The 24,732-nt window shown below is 46.8% G+C and overlaps 1 long non-coding RNA gene across 1 annotated transcript; it reads right to left on the reverse strand.

Moving 5' to 3' along the window:
- On the reverse strand, positions 1-24,678 carry LOC120871165. Its single transcript, XR_005722973.1, has 3 exons — positions 23,588-24,678; positions 20,789-20,793; positions 1-38 (listed from the first exon to the last, which is right to left on the reverse strand). It is a non-coding gene; the product is annotated as an uncharacterized LOC120871165 (long non-coding RNA).
- Between the last annotated feature and the right edge of the window lie 54 nt (positions 24,679-24,732).

The raw sequence follows: 24,732 nt of genomic DNA on the forward strand, positions 1-24,732 counted from the left end.
CTGGAGTGGGTTGCCATTTCCTCCTCCAGGGGATCTTCCTGACCCAGGAATCAAACCCACATCTCCTGCCTTGGCAGGCAGATTCTTTACCACTGAACCATATGGGAAGCCATAGATACGACATTAAAGAAATTAAAAAAAAAACTTTCTTTCTGATGAGAAGAACCCTTGGGACGTACCCTCTTAACTTTCGTATGTAACATACATCAGTGTTAAACATATTTATCATGTTGTACATTACACCCCTAGTACCTTTTTATCCTATAACTGAGATTTTATAACCTCTGTTTTTGTCCACGGCCCGCAGCTTTCAGGATCCTAGCTCCCATACCAGGGATCTGAGTCCTCAGCAGTGGAAATGTGCAGTCCTAATCACTGGATCTCCAGGGAGTTCCCTGAGGGCTGTGCCTTTTGACTGCCTTCATCCAGTTCCTCCTCCCCCTGCTCCCACCTCTGATAACCACAAATATGTTCTCTTTTTCTATGAGTTTGTTTGGTTTTTTCTTTTTTTAAATATTGATTTATTTGTCTGTTAGGAGTCTTAGTTTTGGCATTCAAAATCTTTAGTTGTGGCCTGCCAACTCTTACTTGTGGCAAGTGAGACCTAGTTCCCTGACCAGGGACCGAACCCGGGCCCCTGCGTTGGGAGCGCAGAGTCTCAGTCACTGGACCACCAGGGAAGTCACCCAGTTTGTTTTTTGAAGTGTAGTCGACCCACAATGCTACGTTAGTTCCTGTAACACAACACAGTGATTCAGTATGTCTATACATTTCAAAACAATCAGGATGATAAGTCTGGTTACCATCTGACACCGTATAAAGGTATTACATAATTACTGACCATACATAATAGCTTCCTTAAAGTGAACTTACCTGCATTGTATCCTAGGATGTTCAGACACAGATGAACTCCTTACAAAGCGAATTTATTTTTTTAAAAAATTGGAGTCATAACAGGCCCTGTTTCCAACTCTTTTTTTTCCCTGGAATGTCCACCAGGGGGCTTCTTGAGCTCCTTCTCCTTCCAGAATATCCTTGGTCTCAGAGGTGACCACTGTGAGAATGGAGAGACAGCTGAGTTTTCTCCACCAGAGTAAACGAAGCTAATACAATCACAGGTGCAGCTGGATGGGGAAAAACTCAAGCCAGGATGAGAAGCAGCAAGGCAGAGTCTTAGTTTCACTGGCCCTGGGTGGGAGTCCTGGTGAACATCCATTTTCTCATCTAGAAAACAGGGATAATCTTACCAAGCATACGGTGTTGTCAGGAGGACCGAATAAAAGCATGTTGTAAAATGTCAGTTGATGCTGCAACTCCCCGGAAGTCCAGTGGTTAAGACTCTGCCTTCCAGTGCAGGGAGTGACGGTTCGATCCCTGGTCAGGGAACTAAGATCCCACATGTCATGGGGGTGTGGTCAAGATTTTTTTAATACATAAAAACAAAAAAAATGTCAGCTGTTGCTATCAAATCACTAAGTTTCAAGGACCTGCTTGACCTGATATATTCTGTCATAGGGATAGTGCAGTGACTGCCAAGCAACCCCCTATCCCCAAACTTGTCCAAATCAGGCCACCCACGTGTGCTGTTTAACACTTAGAACCTGAATGCATTTGGACCGGACATAAATTATTTTTGTCATAGTCTCTGCCATTGTGTGTGTGTGAGTTGCTCAGTCATGCCCGACTCTTTGCAATCCCATGGACTATGGCCCACCAGGCTCCTCTGTCCATGGGATTTCCCAGGCAAGGATACTGGATTGGGTAGTTGTTCCTTTCTCCAGGGGATCATCCCGACCCAGGGATAGAACCCGGGTCTCTTGCACTGCAGGCAGATTCTTTACTGTCTAAACTGCCAGAGAAGCCCAGTCTCTACCATTACCTATTATTTATGCTTGTCTCACTGTTGCTTTATTTCACCTGCCTGGCCCCTAAATTTCTCTGAATTTTCAGCTTCCGGTCTAAATAGAGAATTCATTCAGATGGTACCTGGAACGCTGCATTAATAATCCCAATCACTGCTTTTCATTGAGCCAGGCACCAAGCTGTCTGCGTAATATATGTAAACTGAATATACCCAGGGCTCGCTGCACAGTGACTTATTTGTCAGGAAAAATGAAAGTAATTAAGACCCTTTCCCAGTCTCTCAAAAGAAAGCAAATGGGTGAGTACATTTTTAACAAAGGCTCTGTTGCCGTGTAATTGACATACAATAAACTGCACATGTTTAAAGTGTATAATTTGACAAGTTTTGACAGAAGTCTACCTGTGAAACTATCACCACAATCAAGATAATGAATATACCTGTAACCTCCAAGGGTTTCCTCCTGCGTTTTGTAATCCTTTCCTCTTGCTTCTCCCGCCCTCCCTCCCTACCCAGTAACCACTAGATTGCCTTCTGTCACTGCAGATGACTCTGTATTTTCTGGACTTTTATCTAAGTGAAATCACACAGTAATTCTCATTTTCGCCTGCCTTCTTTCACTCCGTGTAATTATTTTGAGATTTGCTCACGTAGTTTTCTGTTTAGTTAACTCCTTTCACTTTGTTGCCAAGTCCCATTCAATGGTATGGATGGAACACCCTTTGTTTATCCATTCCCTGGTTGGTGGTCACTGGGGTGCTTCCAACTGGGCTTCCCTGGCGGCTCAGACGATAAAGAATCTGCCCGCAATGTGGGGAGACCCAGGTTCGATCTCTGAGTCGGGAAGATCCCCTGGAGAAAGGAATGGCTGCCTACTCCGGTATTCTTGCCTGGAGAATCCCATGGCTCGAAGGGCCTGACAGGCTCCAGTCCATGAGGTCGCAAAGAGTCAGACAGGACTGAGGGTCTAAAACGCTTCTCACTTTCACAAATAAAGCTGCTAGGAACATTAGTGGTACAAATTTGCTTCTGGACATATTTTCATGTCTTAAGGGTGGATACCTAAAAGTGAAACAGCTAGATCAGATGGTAGTTATACATTCAGCTTTTTAAGAAACTGCAAACTGGGAATTCCCTGGCAATCCAGCGGTTAGTACTCTAGTACTCTAGTGTTCCCTGAAGTGTAGGGAACACAGATTTGATCCCTGGCTGGGAAACTAAGATCCTGCCTGCCCTGTGGCCAAAAAACAAAACCAAAAAGCCCCCACAAAAAAGCAGAACTACAAACTACAAAATATTGGCATCACTTTACATTTCTTGTGTGTGTGTGTGTGTGTGTGTGTGTGTGTGTGTGTTTTGCAGGACTGAACCTGTGCCCCGGCAGTGGAAGCATGAAGTCCTAACCACTGAACCACCAGGAAATCCTCCCAGTTGACGTTTCTAACAGCACTAACAGCAGGGCATGAGAGTTCCATTTGCTCCACATGCTCACCAGCACTCAATTAGGTCAGTCTTTATCATTGTAGCCATCCTAATAGGTGTGGATTTGGATTTGGAGGGAGCTTATTTTCAATGCAGAGGATGACTTCTTCAAAACACTTCTTCCCTTACAGAGAGCTCTCCCTAGAGAAGGTAGTCCCTTAGACACACTCTCAGATCTCAAAACTGCCTGACTCCTTCTCTCCCAAGATATAACCCAGGACTAGGGTCCTGCATAATAAAGGCAAAGTATCATGGAGCTGAGTTGGCAAGAATCCTCTCCGCTTAGAAGGTGGGGAGGGAAAAAGGATGAGTAACCACACCTCGATAAACAATAAATTAGCTCATCTAATCCTCATATTAACCCTAAGAGATGACAAACATCCTTAACCAAATTGTAGAGATGAGGAAACACGCTCAGTGAGAAAGTGACCTGCGCAAGGTCACATGGCCACATTCTGGATTTGCAGCCAGGCACACCCGATTCTAAAGCTTGTGTTGGCTCTCCTCTCCTGCAGAATTCTCCTCTCTGGATGCCACAGTCCTAGAAGGCCTCCACTAGGCTCTAGCTGTGACACTGGGCAAGCAGACGTCTGAAATGTGTCAGCTGAGGAGAGGACAAAGGAATTAGGGCCATTTAGCCAGGAAGAGAGAACTCTCAGCAATGACATAAAATCGTCTTCAGACATTTGAAGAATTGTACTTGACCCAGCATATATCATCTTTAACATTCCCGAAAATCCCATGGACAGAGGAGCCTGGCAGGCTACAAGCCATGGGGTCACAAACACTCTGTCTGCCTTTTGCCTGTGGAAAACTTTAGTCAGTGAATAAGTTTAATCAGAGAAATGAGAAATGCAGAAACAAAGGAACTCAGTCAAAGGAGACCAAATAATGTAGTGATTAAGGACAGTCAAAGACCTTTAGTTCTTTCTCAAGGGCCACCAATAATATTCTGAGCCGCATCCTGTGAGCTGTCTTAGAGATACTAAAACCCCAGGGATAAGAAATTGACCACACGATGACCAGACTGTACCCAGGACATAAGCCGCCACAATTCCAAGAGCTGGCCTCAAAGAAATGTGAACAAGTGGAGCGCAGAACTGAAGATGAGCTGTGCTTAACCAAGATGACACAGGTCAGACCGCTGATGGCCAATCTGAAGGTGACTGTCAGAGCTGACTGCGCTGTTTCTGCATGTAGCCTCCTCTGTCTGTCTATAAAGGCTCTTGCCCCACCGGTTGCCAGTGGGGGTGGAGGTGGCCTTTGCCCCCGGTTGCTGACACGTGAAATAAAGCAAACTTTCCTTTCTACCAACCTGCCCTGTTTATCGGCTTTTGAGAGACGAGCAGCTGGACCCCTCACCTTTCGGTAACGTCTAGATGATAAAAATATTTTCACTATTAATCATCATCATCACCATTTTCTTGATTCATTTTAAAACTGTCAACAAAAAATAAATAAATAAATAAATAAAACTGTCAATAATTAGGAAGTAGGAATGCATTTCAATTTTAAAGGTATTATTGACATTCAGCAAACTATTTCCTGCATGAACTACGATGAACACTGACTGAACGAAAGCATTCCACCTTGTCATTTACCTGCTATTTCACTATTTTACATTTTAAACACAAATAAAAACTCCAAGTGGCCATATAGATTGACAGAAATGAAGTAGGCTAGGTTCTGTTTCTTCATCTTGGCAATCACTGTACTATTTTGTTTTTTTAATCTACTGTTTAAATGAGGGAGATGTAGGACCAAAGGGGCTGGAAGTGATAAACCATGCCCTGTAATTTCATATTATTATAAACTTTCTTTTGAAACCAAGATGGCTGAGACCAACTGTGTCAAGGATCAGCTGTATAACTGAGAATTCTCTGAATTAGCTCCCTACATGGAGGGCTTCCCTGGTAGCTTAGTGGTAAAGAACCCACCTGCCAGTGCAGGAGACAAGAGAGATGTGGGTTCAGTCCCTGAGTTGGGAAGATTCCCTGGAGGGGCATATGGCAACCTATTCCAGTTTTCTTGCCTGGAGAATCCCATGGACAGAGGACCCTGGCAGGCTATAGTTCGTGGGGTCACAGAGAGTCGGACACAACTGAAGTGACTTAGCACAGAGACTACAATGTTTGTTAAAAGAGGAGTTATTTAAAAGGGCTTGCTTTTAATTTATATTATTTGTGTCATATTTTAACTTTTATTTTGTCTTTTTATTTTTTTGCCATGCCACGGGGTTTGTGGAATCTTAGTTCCCCAACCAGAGATTGAACCCAGGCCCTCGGCAGTGACAGCACAGAGTCCTAACCACTGGGCCGCCAGAGAATTCCCTATATCATCATTTCTAGTATTAAAATTCAACAGTTAACCACGGAGATTGTTTAGAACCCAAAACCAACTCAGGGGAGAGAATCTTGCCTCTGACCTTATTTAGAATTGCTATTATATATTTTTTCCTTTTATTGTTTTTCCCCAGTCTTTTTGAGAAATAATTAGAATTGCTGTTGCATTTTGATCATTAGAAACTGCCGTTACACTTTCACAATGAAGGACTTTTTAGCCTGCTTTATTACAGTTTTAAAGTTGTCTGCACCAAAGCACCCCTTTGGTGCCCACGACTCCTGCTGCCCCTTGCCACTGGTACATCACGTGGACACGAAGCTGGAAGAGATGCCTGTGGAATAGGCGCTGTGTGTAGCCTTGCAGCAGCGACTTCGCTGAACCTCGATTTCCTCATCACTAAAAACTGAGAATTTAATAACATCCCTTCTAGAGGAAGCTGTGAGGTCAAATGACATAGTATGCGTGTGTTTTTTTTTTTTTCCTTCTGTCCCTTGGACTTATCCTTTTCCTCTGCGGTGGGGGTCGGCGGGTTGGTCCTAAGAGGAGGCTTTTAGTCTTGCTGTCTCCTTACTGCAGATGCAGACTCCTGTGTCCACACTGTCCCTGGCATCTCGCTGTCTACAGCAGGCGCTGCAATGCCCGCTGAAGAGGGTATTCTTCCCCTCCCCCACCCTCAAATGGCCCCACTATCTTCCTCCAAAGTCATCCCCACGACTAGACCTTGAGAGCAGTTCCAAAAGACCTTTACCTAAGGCAGGGGTTCAGAATCCCCGGAGAGCTCGTGAAAATCCAGCCCGCTAGGTCCCACCCCTAGGGTTTGTGATTGGGCAGGTGTGAGACGAGGCTGAAGGATCTGCATCTCTAACAAGTTCTCAGGCAGTGTGCATGTTGCTGGTCTTGGGACCACACTAAGAACAGCTGACCCAACTTTGTCACGTAATTCCATCTCCCTTTGCTAGGGATGGATTCAGTTTGGCCTGAACAGGTGGACCAATGAGATGCAAGGAGGGGCGTGGTCTCGAAACCAAGGTGCCTCAGTGAGTGGCGGCAGCCACTTTGTGACCTTCTGGGCAGTTGACCTTCAGGGAAGCTGATGCTGTGGACTGCTGAGAGGGAAGATGAAGAGAATCTGGGATCCTAATGATATCAAACCCTCTTAGCTTTGGGATGATGGTGATGGTGACTGGAATCTGGGAACGTCACTTAAGCGTTCTGAAATCAACTTACTCCTGACCCAAGACTTCCACGTGTTAGGGCGGTCAGTATGTACGCTTAGGCTGTGGCTCAGCAGTAAAGAGTCCGCCTGCCAGCGCAGGAGCCACAGGAGACGCGAGTTCCATCCTTGGGTCGGGAAGATCCTTTGGAGGAGGGCATGGCAACCTACTCCCGTATTCTTGCCTGGGGAAACCCATGGACAGAGGAGCCTGGCGGGCTACAGCCCCTGGGATCGCAGAGTCGGACACAACTGAAGCGACCTAGCACGCGCAGATGCACGCTTAATTGTAACTCAGGGCTTCCTATCTCTTGTCTTGTACGGGAGTGGTGGGATTCCTATCCAGGCAAAATAGTTTGGGGGAAGCCTTCTGGCCTTAGCTCAGACCACGGCCCTCCTTGCATCTCATTGGTCCACCTGTTCAGGCCAGACTAGCTAGCAAAGCCAGATGGAATGAAGTGACAAAGTTGGGTCAGCTGTTCTTTGGTCTACACTGGTGACCCTCACGTGCCCTTTGATTAGTCCTACGGAACCCCTGAACACTGGCAATATCTCTGTCTCTGTGCCAAGTGTTGGCTCAGGGGTCTTTGTTCAGACTGGCTGAACAGTATCAGTCCCCAGATACTTGGGAACCCCAAGCCTGTCTCCATTCCCCCGGGCATCTCCCACTGCTTCAGCCTCTAGCCCTCCAACAGTTCTTCCAACCCCTTCCCTCTCCTCCCATTCCAATCCCCTGTGTCCTAAGTCTTTGGAGCCGGTGTCATCCTCTCTTCTCTGTGGGTGGGCATGGCCCTGGGGTTGTGCGAAATGGCAGCCTTGCGATGCTCCCTTTCTCTCTGAACCGCCTATTTCTGTCTCCAACCTTTTCACGACTCATGAAACATCACCCTTCTCTGTAAAAATGTCAAAGTCCCTGGTGAAGCCCCTTTTTGTAAATTGCTAAGTACACAGTTCGCGGAGTCTGCTGACTGTTAAAAGTCTTTCTTCTCCGAGTTTCTGCTGACTCGCAGTGGGGGACAGAGGGACTTTGGTCCTCATCGTTTGTTGACTCCTCTGGGGGCAGGAGCAGGGAGGATGGGGTTGGCTGGAACAGCGGGGGTTCCCACTGTCACGTAGTGGCTGCCTTTCTCTCCATGTATTCAAAATCAAACATGTCTCAAACCACAAAGATTAATTTCCTTTTGAAAACATCCCGCCCCCTTACCTTCTGCACAGGACACTCATATTTCCTCCTGGTTACAGATTTTGATTTGATTTCAGTAATCCTGACCTTATTATGCTAAGGGGACATCACCCCCTCCCTCCCTGCTGGATCACATTACAGAGACTTTCCACATCAATGGCTCACAGTGAACGGGCCGCACCGAGTCTAAAAGGCTTCTCTGTGTGTGTTTGTGTGTGTTTTCCTGGCTACCAGAGGGCAATCTTGTTTGACCAGAACAGACTTATTAAGTGTTCTGCCCTGTGTTTGCTGCACAGCAAGTGCTCAATAAATGGAGATGCTACGGTTATCCTTTGTAGCTAGTTACATACTTAATATACATTCTCCTCATTTTTTTCTTTAGTAATAGAATCCTGGTCTCATTGCCTACAATAAAGATACTTTTCAGCCTCTCTCACACCAAGATGTGGTCGTGTGATTTGGTGTTTTGTTTCAGTGAATCATAGGCAGAAATACTGCGGGAGACCTTTTTTTTTTGGCCACACCATTCACTCGGCTTGCGGAAACTTAGTCCCCCAACCAGAGATTGAACCTGGGCCACAGAAGTGAAAGCTGTTAAACACTGGACCACCAAACCCTGCATGAGACTTTTAGAAGACTCACTTTTAATTCGATTTAGTTAAAGGTTATTTTTAACCTCAATTAACTAATTTAATTAATTAATTCTTTAATTCAATTCTAAAACTAACCACCCAAGGTCCATGCAGACCCAACAGGTTAAGGGTTTTATATCACAAGATAGCCCCCACCCCAGACACCAGTCACAAATATTGGATTCATAAGTATTGGGGCATCCATGGTTCTACTTGACTTGGCTACAAAATCAGGGGCTTCTGTAACCTCCTCCTCAGATTGGATGACCTGCTATAACAGCTCACAGAGCTCAGAGAAACACTTTACGTACTATTGCGAGGGTTTGTACATGCTTAGCCGTGTCCGACTCTTTGTGACCCCATGGACTATAGCCCTCCAGGCTCCTCTGTCCATGGGATTTCCCAGGCAAGAATCCTGCAGTGGGTTGGCATTTCCTCCTCCAGGGGATCTTCTCGACCCAGGGATCTAACCCACATCTCTTGCATGTCCTGCCTTGGCAGGCAGGTCTTTTACCACTAGCACCACTTACCGGTTTATTATTGTTACTGCTTTGGCTGCACCACGGGACATGGGGCTCTTAGTCCCCAGATCTGGAGCAGGCGATGGCACCCCACTCCAGTGCTCTTGCCTGGAAAATCCCGTGGACAGAGGAGCCTGGCGGGCTGCAGTCCATGGGGTTGCTGAGAGTCGGGCATGACTGAGCGACTTCCCTTTCCCTTTTCACTTTCATGCATTGGAGAAGGAAATGGCAACCCACTCCAGCGTTCTTGCCTGGAGAATCCCAGGGGCGGAGGAGCCTGGTGGGCTGCCGTCTATGGGGTCACACAGAGTCGGACACAACTGAAGCGACTTAGCAGCAGCAGCAGCAGCAGCAGTCCCCCGATCATGGATCAAACCTGCTCCCTCTGCAGTGGAAGCACACGGAGTGTTAACCATTGGGCCACCAAGAAAGTCCCAATTACTGACTTATTATAAAGGATATTTCAGCTTCCCAAGAGGCGCAAGTGGTAAAGAATGTATCTGACAATGTAGGAGACACAAGAGACACGGGTTTGATCCCTGCTCAGGAAGATCCCCTGGAGGAGGAAATGGCAACCCACTCCAATATTGCCTGGAAAATTCTATGGATAGAAGAGCTCGGTGGGTGACAGCCCACGGGGTTGCCAAGAATCGGACTCGACTAAGCATGCCCAGCACACATAAAGGATGTTATAAAGGATACAAGTGTCCCATCCTCCAGGCTCCTGAAAATATCCCCAAGCACAAACAAAGCCAACCCTTTCATTTAGGATTTGCATGGAGATTTCCTTATATAAGCATGAATGAGTCACCCGTTCAGGTGATTACCTCAATCTCTAATCCCACCCCCAGAGGTCAGGGGTGGGGATGGGGCTGAAATGTTTAACCCTCTAACCATGCCCAGGGTCTTTCCAGTCCAGATGAAGACCACCCCCCACCCCTCACCGTGTAGTTCCCAGTCATCAATCATCTCCTTTACATACAGAAAGACACTCAGTCACTTTGGAGGTACAAAGGTCTCAGAAGCTCTACGTAAGGAACGGGGACTAAGATCAAACAGTATAACAAAAGACGTTCTGATCACTTCATTGCTCAGTTTTACAAGGGTTTACAAGCTCTGTGCCAGGAACCTGGGATGGAGACCAAACATACATGTCTTCTGACACCACCAGATCTCCATAACCATGCCTACAGTTCGGGGGTCTCGTCTGCTCCGCACAGGTGGTCTCTGAATGCCTCCACTTTGCTCTGCGCCCCTCGGAGTCTCCCCCGTCTCTGCCTGGTGGTTGATTTCAGCAAGTGGAGCAGTGAGCAGGAGATCAGAGGGCAGGGACTTCCCTGGTGGTCCACTGGCTGAGACTCCCAGTGCCTATTGCAAGGGGCTTGGGGTTGAGCCCTGGTCAGAGATCCCTCGGGCAGCAACTAAAAAACCTGCGTGTCACAACTAAGAACTGGCACACCCAAATAAATAAATATTAAAAAAAAAATAAAAGGCTGGAGGGCAGGACTGGAGTGAGGCAGAGGTGGAGGTATTTATTGCCCTTCCCGCCTCTGGGCTTTGAGTCACCGGTCCTCCCAGGACAGCCCTTCCCATGGTAGCCATTCCCAGCCCCTCCCCCACCCAGCCAGGCCCAGGCCTGCCAACAGCTCCCCACTGTTACCCGCCCCAGCCCCAGCCCCAGCCCCACCCCCGGACACGCCATCCTTAGGTCTGCCTACATCTGCTCCCACTTTGGTAAAGATCCCGGGCAGGAAAGCCTGTTTGTATCATCTCACTGGATTGGGAAGATCCCGTGGAGGAGGGCACGGGAACCCGCTCCAGTATTCTTGCCTGGAGAATCCCATGGACAGAGGACCTGGCAGGCTACAGTCCATGGGGGTTGTAAAGAGTGGGACACAACTGAAGTGACTGGACACGCACGCACGCACGCACTTGAGAAAGTGGCAGCTGTGTCCTGCCAGGACCCTGACCACCCCGCTCCGGGTGTAAAACTGGAAGCGGCACAAAAGCAAAATCTTCGTTCCCCCCCTGTCCTCCAGACTCTGGGTTGCCCTCCCCCAGGAAACAGTGTTCCCAGGCTCCATTGCGTCTCTCCACCCAGAAATGTGACTGTGAGGTTTCTGTTGGCTTGTTTGGGATGATCAATAACTTGTGAGTCAAGCCAGGCCCATGAGTGGACGTGACCCCAACGCCATTTTGGGAGGACACTGGTTCAATGTGATTTCCCTCCTGTCCCTTTGTGTCCTCACAAAGGCCTTGCTTCCAGTGGGCGGAGTCCAGAAACCAGGGCTTTCTGGAATTAACCAGGTCCTAAGTTGAGATTCTGAAAGAGATAGGAATACCAGGCCACTTGACCTGCCTCTTGAGAAACCTATATGCAGGTCAGGAAGCAACAGACAGAACTGGACATGGAACAACAGACTGGTTCCAAATAGGAAAAGGAGTACGTCAAGGCTGTATATTGTCCCCTTGCTTATTTAACTTGTATGCAGAGTACATCATGAGAAACGCTGGGCTGGAAGAAGCACAAGCTGGAGTCAAGATTGCTGGGAGAAATATCAATAACCTCAGATATGCAGATGACACCACCCTTATGGCAGAAAGTGAAGAGGAACTAAAAAGCCTCTTGATGAAAGTGAAAGAGGAGAGCGAAAAAGTTGGCTTAGAGGTCAACATTCAGAAAATGAAGATCATGACATCTGGTCCCATCACTTCATGGGAAATAGATGGGGAAACAGTGGAAACAGTGTCAGACTTTATTTTTTGGGGCTCCAAAATCACTGCAGATGGTGATTGCAGCCATGAAATTAAAAGACGCTTACTCCTTGGAAGGAAAGTTATGATCAACCTGGAAAGCATATTCAAAAGCAGAGACATTACTTCGCTGACTAAGGTCCATCTAGTCAAGACTATGGTTTTTCCATTGGTCATGTATGGATGTGAAATTTGGACTGTGAAGAAAGCTGAGTGCCGAAGAATTGATGCTTTTGAACTGTGGTGTTGGAGAAGACTCTTGAGAGTCCCTTGGACTGCAAGGAGATCCAACCAGTCCATTCTGAAGGAGATCAACCCTGGGATTTCTTTGGAAGGAATGATGGTAAAGCTGAAACTCCAGTACTCTGGCCACTTCACGCGACAAGTTGACTCATTGGAAAAGACTCTGATGCTGGGAGGGATTGGGGGCAGGAGGAGAAGGGGACGACAGAGGATGAGATGGTTGGATAGCATCACTGACTCGATGGACGTGAGTCTGAGTGAACTCCGGGAGTTGGTGATGGACAGGGAGGCCTGGAGTGCTGCAGTTCATGGGGTTGCAAAGAGTCAGACACAACTGAGTGACTGAACTGAACTGAACTGATGCTGAGTTGCAACTAACGGACATTAGTGCAAGGCAGGTGGGCCAACAGCAACCAGCTTTAGCAAGACCCTAAGCCCTTCCTGGTAATTCAGGTATCTAAGAGTCAGTCCAGGAAAACTCGTTAGGACGAGGAATCCTGGCTGGCAGCCTGTATTTGGCCCCTCAACTCATTTTTGGACTCCCTCACCTGAGTGGTCTACATTTCCCCAGAGAAACCAAGGGCAACGTTTTTTTTTGGCTACCCTGGGTCTTGCAGGATTTCAGCTGTGACAGGGGTATGTGGGATTTAGCTCCCAGACCAGGGACCGAACCTGAGCCCCTGCATTGGAAGCCCAGAATCAACCACTACACCACCAGAGAAGTCCCAATTATTAGGATTCCTAAATGATGTTTTGGTTTTGTTCCCATGGAGTCAGCTCCTCCTGGGGCTTGGAGCCACATTTCTTGAATTCACATTCCAGCTCTGCCACTTCCTGGCTGGGAAACAGTGGCCGGCTGCTTAACCTCTTCGTCTCAGTTTTCTTACCTGTGAAATAGGGAGAGAAACAGAACTTACCTCCTAGGGCTGTTTCGAGGCTTAAAGGAGCAAATAAGGGACTTCCCTGGCTGTCCAGTGGGGAAGACTCTGTGAGTCCAAGGCAGGGGCACAGGTTCTATCTCTGGTGGTGGAACTAGATTCCACATTGTTGTTTTTCAGTTGCTGAGTCGTGTCCAGCTCTTTGCAGCCCCATAGACTGCAGCACACCAGGCTTCCCTGTCCTTCACCATCTCCTCGAGTTTGCTCAAACTTATGTCCGTTGAGTCGATGATGCTATACAACCATCTCATCTTCTGTCACCCCCTTTTCTTCTTGCCCTCAATCTTGCCCAGCATCAGGGTCTTTTCCAATGAGTCAGCTTTTTGCATCAAGTGGCCAAATATTGGAGCTTCAGCTTCAGCATCAGGCCTTCCAATGAATATTCAGGCTTGATTTCCCCTGAATCAACCAGGGTTGATTGGCTGGTTTGATTTCCTGGCTGTTTAAGGGACTCTCCAGATCCCACATACTGCATGGCAAAACAAAAAGGAGAAGATAAATGAACATCGTTTGAATGTAAAATGTGAAGCAGGGCTTGGCTGATAGTAGGTGCTCAAAAATCAGCTAATTTTAGAAGGATGACAACTGACATTTAACCAAATGCCTGCTTGCTATATAAATACAATTGCTGTTTATCTCACTGAATTCTCATAGCAGTCTCTCAGGTCCACATTGTCCCTACTTTACAAATGAGGAAACAAATTTAAAGATTATGGGAACGTTCCGATCAACAGTTAGTACAAGGCAAAGCTTGTAATAGCTCTCATAATCAACAAAAGAGTACGAAATGCAGTACTTGAGTGCAATCTCAAAAACACCAGAATGATCTCTGTTTGTTTCCAAGGCAAACCATTCAATATCACAGTAATGCAAGTCTATGCCCCAACCACTAATGCTGAAGAAGCTGAAGTTGAACAGTTCTATGAAGACCTATAAGACCTTCTAGAAATAACACCAAAAAAAAAAAAAAAAAGGTGTCCTTTTCATCATAGGGGACTGGAATGTAAAAGTAGGAAGTCAAGAGATACCTAGAATAACAGGCAAGTTTGGCCTTGGGTACAAAATGAAGCAGGGCAAAGACAGAGTTTTGCCAACAGAATGCACTGTTCATAACAAACACACTCTTCTAAAAACACAAGAGACGACTCTACACATGGACATCACCAGATGGTCAATAATGAATTAGGACTGATTATATTCTTTGCAGCCAAGGATGGAGAAGCTCTATACAGTCAGCAAAAACAAGACCAGGAGCTGACTGTGGCTCAAATCATGAACTCCTTATTGCAGAATTCAGACTTAAATTGAAGAAAATAGGGAAAACCACTAGACCATTCACATATGACCTAAATCAAATCCCTTATGATTATATAGTGAAAGTGACAAATAGATTCAAGGGATTAGATCTGATAGACAGAGTGCCTGAAGAACTATGGATGGAGGTTCGTGACATTGTACAGGAGGCAGTGATTAAAACCATCCCAAGTATAAGAAATGCAAAATGGTTGTCTGAGGAGGCCTTACAAATAGCTGAAAAAAGAAGAGAAGCTAAAGGCAAAGGAGAAAAGGAGAGATATCCATCTGAATTCAGAGTTCCAAAAAATAGCAAGGAGAGATAAGAAAGCCTTCCTCAGTGATCAATGCAAAGAAATAGAGGAAAACAAAATGGGAAGGACTAGAGATCTCTTCAAGAAAATTAGAGATACCAAGGGAACATTTCATGTAAAGATGGGCACAATAAAGGACAGAAATGATATGGACCTAACAGAAGCAGAAGATATTAAGAGGTGGCAAGAATACACAAAAAACTATACAAAATAGATCTTAATGACCCAGATAACCATGAAGGTGCGATCACTCACCTAGAGCCAGACATCCTGGAGTGTGAAGTCAAGTGGGCCTTAGGAAGCATCCCTAGGAACAAAGCTAGTGGAGGTGATGGAATTCCAGTTGAGCTATTGCAAATCCTAAAAGATGATGCTGTGAAAGTGCTGAACTCAATATGCCAGCGAATTTGGAAAATTCAGCAGTGGCCACAGGACTGGAAAAGGTCAGTTTTCATTCCAATCCCCAAAAGGGCAATGCCAAAAGATGTTCAATCTACTGCACAATTGCACTTATCCCACATGCTAGCAAAGTAATGCTCAAAATTCTCCAAGCTAGGCTTCAAAAGTACGTGAACCAAGAACTTCCAGATATTCAAGGTGGATTTGGAAAAGGTAGAGGAATCAGAGATCAAATTGCCAACATCAGTTGGATCATAGAAAGCAAGAGAGTTCCAGAAAAACATCTACTTCTGCTTCATTGAGTATTCTAAAGCCTTTGACTCTGTGGATCACAACAAACTGTGGAAAATTCTTAGAGATGGGAATACCAGACCAGCTGACCTGCCTCCTGAGAAATCTGTATGCAGGTTAAGAAGCAACAGTTAAAACTGGACATGGAACAACGGACTAGTTCCAAATTGGGAAAGGAGTACATCAAGGCTGTATATTGTCACCCTGCTTATTTAGCTTATATGCAGAGTACATCATGCGAAATCCCGGGCTGTATGAAGCACAAGCTGGAATCAAGATTGCCAGGAGAAATATCAATAACCTCAGATATGCAGATGACACCACCCTAATGGCAGAAAGCGAAGAGGAACTAAAGAGCCCTTGATGAAAGTGAAAGGGGAGTATGAAAAGGCTGGCTTAAAGCTCAACATTCAAAAAACAAAGATCACGGCAGCCAGTCCCATCAGCTCATGGCGAATAGTTAGGGAAACAATGGAAACAGTAACAGACTTTCTTTTCTTGGGCTCCAAAATCACTGCAGATGGTGAGTGCAATCATGAAATTAAAAGATGCTTGCTCCTTGGAAGAAAAGCTATGACAAACCTAGACAGCGTATTAAAAGGCAGAGACATTACTTTACCGACAAAGGTCCCTATAGTTAAAGCTATGGTTTTTCCGTGTATGGATGTGAGAGTTGGATCATGAAGAAAGCTGAGCTGCAGAAAAATTGATGCTTTTGAACTGTGGAGTTGAAGAAGACTTTGAGAGTCCCTTTACTGCAAGGAGATCAAACCAGTCAATCCTAAAGGAAATCAATCTTGAATATTCATTAGAAGGACTGATGTTGAAATTGAAGCTCCAATACTTTGGCCACCTAATGCTAAGAACTGACTCATTGGAAAAGACCCTGATGCTGGGAAAGATTGAAGGTGGAAGGAGAAGGGGACAATAGAAGATGAGGTGGTTGGATGGCATCACTGACTGATGGACATGAGTTTGAGCAAGCTCTGGGAGCTGGTGATGAACAAGGAAGCCTGGCGTGCTTCAGTCCACAGGGTCACAATGAGTTGAACACAGCTGAGCAACTGAACTGAACGGAAAGCTTGTAATAGCCTGCCCTCTGGGCAACGCCATCATGTAGCCCTGGGGCTGAAGTGTGACAACCTGGCGAAAGAATTTGTTTCCTCATTTTGATTCACAACACTGCAGGTCTCTCTGGGCTCTTTGCTTGTCAGAATCATGGTTAGTTACCTTGTAAACACCTGGAGGGCTATATGGCTCAGTCCTGTCCCACTCTTTGCAGAATTCTCCAGGCCAGAATATTGGAGTGGGTAGCCATTCCTTTCTCCGGCAGATCTTCCGGATCCAGGAATCAAACCGGGGTCTCCTGCATTGCCCGCGATTCTTTACCGGCTGAGCTATCAGGGAGGTCCAGGAGGGCTGTGTGACAGTTTTTTGCACTTGCTTGATCCAGAGAAAATTTCCTGAGGTGTTTGTTCAAAGAAGGGATTCCCTGGCAGGCTTGCTAGCAAGTCTGATTCAGGAACAATGCGGGCGGGACTTTGGAGTTTTGGGTCTTTTTTTTTTTGCCCCCATGACCCGGAGTTCTAAAGAAAAGAGAGGGTTGGAAATTTCTGCTGTGTGGAATTAGAGCGCTCTCTGCTGTCGGTAAAGAGGATGACAGTAAAACGGACGCAGGCATTGAGGGGTTGTCGAGCCCCTTCCTTCAGCACGTGTTTTTCCTGCCTTGATTTTTCTTCTACCCTTCAGGGTCACTATGTGCCCAGATCAGAGCTGGGCAGGGGCAAAGGCAGGTAGAAGGAAGGTCAAGGTTCTCCTTGTTCTTGCAGAATTTACAATCTAATTGAACTCATAAGACATCTTCAGGAAATCATGAGAAGCTCATTTAGAAGCAGTGGACGGGGCTGCATCTGGCAATTATTTCTTGAGCATTCGCTGTGTTTGGAGCTTCACGAATGTAGGTGTCAGTACTTGGGAGACCTTGGCGCCCAGGAATAGACATACCGTGGTGCTTATAGCTGTAGCTTATAGCTTGGTGGGGGTCCAGGGACAGACACCTAAGAGAGGGGACCGAACTCTGAGCATCACGTGAACCTGGGGTGGGATTTGGAGAGGGGGTACCACCCAAATAAAAGTGCCTTTATTGTTTTTCTATTTTATATCTATGAAAATAAATATTCATGCTAAACTATTTGAATAATACAGAAAAGGATAAACAAGAAAGTAAAAATCACCTGAAGTCTATATGTGCAAATGTACCTTTGAAGTCCGTCTTTCCACCTGACTCACTGTGTTTTAGGGGCTTCCCTGTAGCACAAACAGTAAAGAATCTGCCTGTGATGCAGGAGACCAGGGTTTGATCCCTGGGTGGGGAAGTTCCTCTGGAGAAGGGAATGGCTGCCCACTCCAGTATTCTTGCCTGGAGAATTCCATGAACAGAGAAGCCTGGCGGGCTGCAGTCCATGGGTTTGCAGAGTCGGACACGACTAAGCAACTAACACACAGGCCCACTGTGGTTTATACTGACGCACGTAGGTATACCCAGTCACTTTATTATACATGCAGCGTTTTATTCAAGCTTCTTTTCTTGTTTTATTAAGATCTTTATTGATATATAATTCATATATATAACTCATCACTTAAAATATCAGTTCAGGGACTTACCAGGGGTTAAGACTCCATGCTTCCAATGCAAAAGGGCATGGGTTTGATCCCTGGTTGGGGAACTGAGATTCCCCCATGTCCTACAGCCAAACAAAGTCAGTTTAGTGGTTTTCGTATATAACCAGAGTTCTGCAACCATCATCATAATCTAATTTTCCCCAATTTTTAAAATTGAGATTTAGTTGACTTAGAACATCATATTAGTTCAAGGTGCAACGTGACGGCTTGATCTGTGTCCGTATATATTGTGAAATGACTATCACAGTTAGTTAACATCAATTACCTTATATAGTTACAAATTCTTCTTCCTTTCTTTCGACATTTATTTCTCTTTCTCTCCTCCCACTGCTGTTTTTGGTTTTCTTTATGCATACTTCTGTGTCAAAGATGTTGACAGCTTGGATTATATCCTTTCTCATCTTTCCCAAACACACACATACAACCCCATTTATTGTTTTTTTTTCCTCCTCCCTCCCACCCTCCCTATCTCTCTCCCCATTTATTGTTGATTTGCAGAGAAGCACAATTCAGTTTTCTACCCTTTGATACAAGGAGCAGGCACACTTGGGACTTTGCCCCAGATCTACTGTATCAAACCCTTTGAGTGTGGAGTCAGGAATCTGAGCTTCTAATCCCCCACCCCAGGCTTTCTGTGGCTGCTGGTTCTGCTCCTTTGAGTTAGGGAAGGCTGGCTAGTGAAGGTTCTTGTTGCTGTGGGCAGCAGCAGGAGTCAGGAGGAGACTCGGGAGGATCCTGAAGACAGGTTCACAGGTGAGGGTCTCCAGGTAAACAGTGTGTGCAAAAATCATGGATGGGAGACAGTTTCAGGTATGCTGTGGAGAGGACAAATTCTGTGATTGGATAGAGAATGGGGCTGAGGTATTGATGGCCTTCGATGCCAGAATCAGGGCTTAAGAATCAGGGAGCAGGGACTCTGATGTGGAGAACTTTTGCAAAAGAAGGAGAAGGGGGAGGCAGAGGATGAGATGGTTAGATAGCATCACCAACTCAATGGACATGAATCTGAGCAAACTCTGGGAGATGGTGAAGGACAGGAGAGCCTGGCGTGCTGCAATCCATGGGGTTGCAAAGAGTCAGACATGACTGAACGACTGAACAGGCAGCAAACAACGGGAGTAGTGCTTGTAGTGCGTCAGGCACAGCGCTTTCTGTGAATTACTTCATCAGTTGTCCTAACAGCTCTTGGGGCAGACAGCACTTTCATTCTCATTTTACAGAAGAAGGCAACTGAGGCACAGAGAAGTTAAATAAGTTGCCCAAGGTCACACAGCTGGTGAGTGGCAGTTGTTGCTGTTGTTGAGTCATCCAGTCATGTCCGACTGTAAGTGGCAGAGCCAGGCTCAAACCCAGGCAGTTAGACTTGAGTCTCTGCTTTTAACCCCTGTGTCTTTTTTTTTTTTTTTTTTTTTTTAGTATTTAGTTGTTTATTTGGCTGTGCAGAGTCTCAGTTGCAGCACAGAAGACCTTCAGTCTTCATCATGGTATACAGGATCTTAAGGTGGGACCTGGGAACTCGTAGTTGCGGGATCTAGTTCCCTGACCAAGGATCAAAGCTGGGCCCCCTGCACTGGGAGCGTGAACTCTTAGCCACTGGACCACCAGGGAAGTCCCTAACCACTATGCACCTTTAGTCTCCTCATCTGTAAAAACCAGCACAAAGATGACAAGGCAAGGGGAAGCGACACTTACTCAGAACAACAAACAGTGAGGACACCAACCAAAATAACAGTAACAAGTGTTTAGTGAGCGTGAACTACCTCAAAGGCAGAGTGGCATGGAATAGTGGTCAAGGGCTTGGATTCTGACATCAGGGAGATCTGGGTTCAAAGTCAGCTCTGCCAAGCACTAGACGGGCAGATTGTATAGCCTCCTAGAGTCTCAGTTTGCTCATCTGTAAAATGAGGCTGAAAGTACCTACCTCTTGAAGCTGCTGAGAGGTTAAATGAAAAAAGCATGAAAATTGCATATAGCAGCGACTGTTCAGTAAAGGTTAAAAGGCAGTGGGTCTGGGAGGAAGAATAGTCTGAGAATGAAAACAGATGCGTCCTGAGGTGGGGTTGGTGGAGGTGGTAATTAAATTCCAAGAGAGCCCTGAGGTGGGGTTGGTGGAGGTGGTAATTAAATTCCAAGAGAGCCCAAGAGAGTCTCTTGGAGACTCTCTCCAAGAGAGTCCATTCAGATGTGTCCCCTGATTGTGAAGAAGGGCAGATTGGGCCCTGGATCTATCCCTTTCTGTTTGCCAAGCATCAATATCTGACACCCTTCTCATTCAAGAGGGGAGCCCTACCCAGGGGACCCAGGGCAACAGCCTTTGTGTGCAGTGGGAGCTGAACTTGGGCCCTGGGGGGATCCTTTTTCCTTAGATACCCTGCAGGATCCCCCCACTCCCGCTCTTAGTCCCCCTCCCAATTAAATCCACCTTCCATCCCCAAGTCACTGGCTCAGGCACCTGGCTGCCAGGGGCCCCAGAAGTAAAGGAGTTTAAAAGTCGCGCCATGGGACTTCCCTGGTGGTCCAATGGTTAAGACTGTGCTTCCACTGAAGGGGGTGAAGGTTCGATCCCTGTTGGAGGAACTAAGATCCCACAGGCCTCTTGGTGTGGTAAAAAAAAGTCATGCTGGGCATCCAGGTCCCACCCAATCTGGCTCCACTTTCTAGGTGAGAGTCTCCAAGGGGGAGCTGCAGATGGCAAGCAGCTTCCTGGAGAGGTAGCAAGGGGGAGACCCAAGAGGGGACAGCACACGGCATCCTCCCTGACCTTCGGCTGGACTTGAGGGTTCTTCCCCCAGCGGTGAGCTGCATGACCCCAAAGCTACTTAATGCTAGAGATAAAGGGAAGCGCTGGGAGAATGTGGGGGTCTTACTTTACCAAGGGGCAATTGCCAGCACCATCTTGTGCAGCTAGACTGCCAGGCTCTACGGGGACTCTGAGCAAGTCGTTCCATCCCTCTGAGCCTCTGTTTTCTCCTCTGCAGAATGGGAATAACAGTGCCTACTTAGAGTGGTTCTGAGCATTTCATACATTACTAAAGCTTAGTGCAGAGCTGAGTATACGTGGTCGGTGTACAATGAAATGTATTCATTCCATGAATATTTATGGAAAGTGAAGTCGCTCAGTCGTGTCTGACTCTTTGAGACCCCATGGACTGTAGCCTACCAGGCTCCTCCCTCTGTGGGATTCTCCAGGCAAGAATACTGGAGTGGGTTGCCATTTCCTTCTCCAGGGGGGTCTTCCCAACCCAGGGATGGAACCCGGGTCTCCCGCATTCCAGGCAGACGCTTTAACCTCTGAGCCACCAGGGAAGCTGTGGATGAGGCAACATTCTAAGCACTGGGAGCGAACGGGACAGACAAAAGCCCAGCCCTGGGAGGAGTGAGGCGGACATTCTAGCAGAGGCAGACAGGCCATAAAAAAACAAACATCATCCCGACTCAATGGACGTGAGTTTGAGCAAACTCTGGGAGATGGTGGAGGACAGGGAAGCCTGGCGTGCTGCGGCCCATGGGGTCTCGAAGAGTGGGACGTGACGGAGCGACTCAACAACAGCAGTGTAAGTAAATGACAGAGCGCGCAGTCCCATAAAGACGGTGTGAGCTGCACATGTGATTTAAATGTTTCCAGTGGTGCCATTATAAAAGTAAAAAGAGATGGGTGAAATTAAGGTTCTATTTTTTCTTTTAATTTTTATTTTTACTTTACAATACTGTATTGGTTTTGCCATACATTGATATGAATCTGCCACGGGTGTACATGAGTTCCCAAACATGAACCCCCCTCCCAATTCCCACCCCATATCATCTCTCTGGATCATCCCCGTGCACCAGCCCCAAGCATCCTGTATCCTACATCGAACATAGACTGGCGATTGTTTCTTACATGATAGTATACATGTTTCAATGCCATTCTCCCAAATCATCCCACCTTCTCCCTCTCCCTCAGAGTCCAAAAGTTCGCTCTATACATCTGTGTCTCTTTTGCTGTCTCGCATACAGGGTCATCATTACCATCTTTCTAAATTCCATATATATGTGTTAGTATACAGTATTGGTGTTTTTCTTTCTGGCTTACTTCACTCTGTGTAATCGGCTCCAGTTTCATCCATCTCATTAGAACTGATTCAAATGTATTCTTTTTAATGGCTGAGTAATACTCCATTGTGTATATGTACCACAGCTTTCTTATCCATTCATCTGCTGATGGACATCTAGGTTGTTTCCATGTCCTGGCTATTATAAACAGTGCTGCTAATTTTTAATGTAAAATGTTTAAAAATGTAGTTTTAAGATTAAAATCTTTCGGGACTTCCCCGGAGGTCCAGTGGTTAAGGCTCCATGCTTCCAATGCAGGGGGCGTGAGTTCAATCCCTGGTTGGGGAACTAGGGTTCCATAGGCCACAGAGTGTGGCCAAAATTTTTTTTTTAAATACACACACACAAAAAAAAAACCCTTTCACCTAAAATATTGTTGTTTCGGCCAGAGGCATCGGCCACATTTTAGGTGCTCAGTGGCCACATGGGCCTCATGGTGGCCAAATGTGCCAAGTGAGTGCAAAAAGGAAGACTCGACCAGCCCTCTTTTCCCTCTGCTGGCCTGGCCTGGTCTGCAGCGAGAGCCTCCTGGCCAAATGACACCTTCTCCCTTCCACTATTGGCAAGCATGACCTGGTTCCTCAGACCCCTGAGAGGTGCCCCAGCCCGGGGGCTCCTCAGCACCACCCTGCCCACTCAGGGCAACGGTGTGCACCCCTTGTTCTGGGGGCTTATGGCCACCCCAGGGAACAGACAGCAGGAAGTTTTGTCCAGGCTCTTACTGGAAAAGGGAAGAGGTGGGTCAGCAGGGTGTGAGTTTTTATCCAGGGCTGGGATCAGTGGGAAGTGAGAGAGGGCTGGAACCTGCCTCTGTTTAACATTTGATATTTTTGTTCATCAGATTTTGGGCATTAATTAAGAAATATGTTTTATTCATATATTATAAAATTTGTCCATTTAAAGTGCAAAATTCAGCGGTTTTTAGTAAAGTCACAGAGTTGTATAACACCACTCAATCAATATTAGAACATTTCCATCGTCCCCAAAGAAACCTTGTTCCCATCAAATAGCCATTCCCTACCCCCACCTCATCCCTCCAAACCCTGGCGACCACGAATCCACTTTCTGTCCATATGGACTTGCCTGTTCTGGATGTTTCCTATACGTGGGATCGTACAATAGATGGGCTTTTGTGTCTGGCTTCTCTTCACTTAGCATACTGTCTTCCAGATTCACGCCTGTTGTAGTATGAATCAGGACTTCACTCCTTTTTGCTGTGTGTGCTCAGTAGCTCAGTTGTGTCCAACTCTTGGTGGCCCCGTGGACTGTAGCCCGCCAGGCTCCTCTGTCCATGGGATTCTCCAGTCAAGAATACTGGAGTGGGGTGCCATTTCCTTCTTCCTGACTCAGGGATTGAACCCGAGTCTCCTGTGTCTCCTGTATGGCAGATGGATGCTGAGCTATCCGAGAAGCCCACCCTACTTTTTATGGTCAAATAATACGCCATTCGGACCAGATTTTTTCTATCCATTCTTTCACTGATGGATATTTATGTTTTTAATTTTTTGGCTATGGTGAATTATTCTGTTGTGAACATTCATATGCAGGTTTTTGTGTGGACATTTCTTTTAAATTCTTTTTAAGGCTTGCATTAATTTAGAATTTTTAATATCCTTATACAAATTATTATTTTATCTAGATTTACTGAGTTTTTCCATCATCCCCTTAAAATTTGCGCCTGAGTCAAGAACTTGACTAGCCTCACCCTGCTTACACCCTTCAGGTCCTGTCCGTGCTAGCTGCGTGACTTTGGGTGAGTTGCTTGCCCTTGCAGAGCCTTAATTTCCTCCTCTGTAAAATGGGCATAATCCCTGTGCCCACTCACAGCTGTTAGGGGGCTGCATGGAGGTAATGACGTGAGTTACAGATCCAGTCCACAGTAGACATGAGTCAACACGTTTTTCCTCCTGGGAGGCCTGGTGCCCGGGCTGGCTGTGGGGGGTGTCCCCAGATGGATGTGACCTTGCCCTGCCCTTGAGGAGAGTTGGCCCAACGGCCCGGAAATCCTTGCTGCTTCTGTTCCCAAGGGTAACCTGCTGTTTGGTTCTCTTGCTCCAGCCTGACCCACTACAAGGTCCTGCGGGGGTGGGACCGGATGCTGGTCACCCAGAGGCCTCCCCGGCTGCCAGCACCTTGCACCCCAGCTGCCTGGGCCCCCCGTCGCTGCCTCCCCCACCCTCCACTCTGCCCATTCCTGTTGAAGGCCGCAGCTCTACCACTCTCTGCACTGCCATGAGGCCTGCACTGCGCAGGGTGAAGTCCAAAGTTCAGTCCCTTCGCTAAGCACACGGATAAATATGAACCTTGGAGAATTTCCCCAGCTCCAATGTAAACAGAGCGGGCAGGGGCCCTGATTCACTGGCCACTGGGGCCAGGGTTGGGGGTTGGGGGTGCCCACAGGGCTTGGCTAGTGGGGTTTGGGGGGGCAGCGGGTGCAAGGAGCCTGGCTGGGGCCTGCCTGCGGGCCAGCCAGCACGGAGCCAGCCCACGC

The sequence above is a fragment of the Oryx dammah genome, unplaced genomic scaffold (assembly GCF_014754425.2).
Source record: "Oryx dammah isolate SB20612 unplaced genomic scaffold, SCBI_Odam_1.1 HiC_scaffold_12, whole genome shotgun sequence".
Lineage (NCBI taxonomy): Eukaryota > Metazoa > Chordata > Mammalia > Artiodactyla > Bovidae > Oryx > Oryx dammah.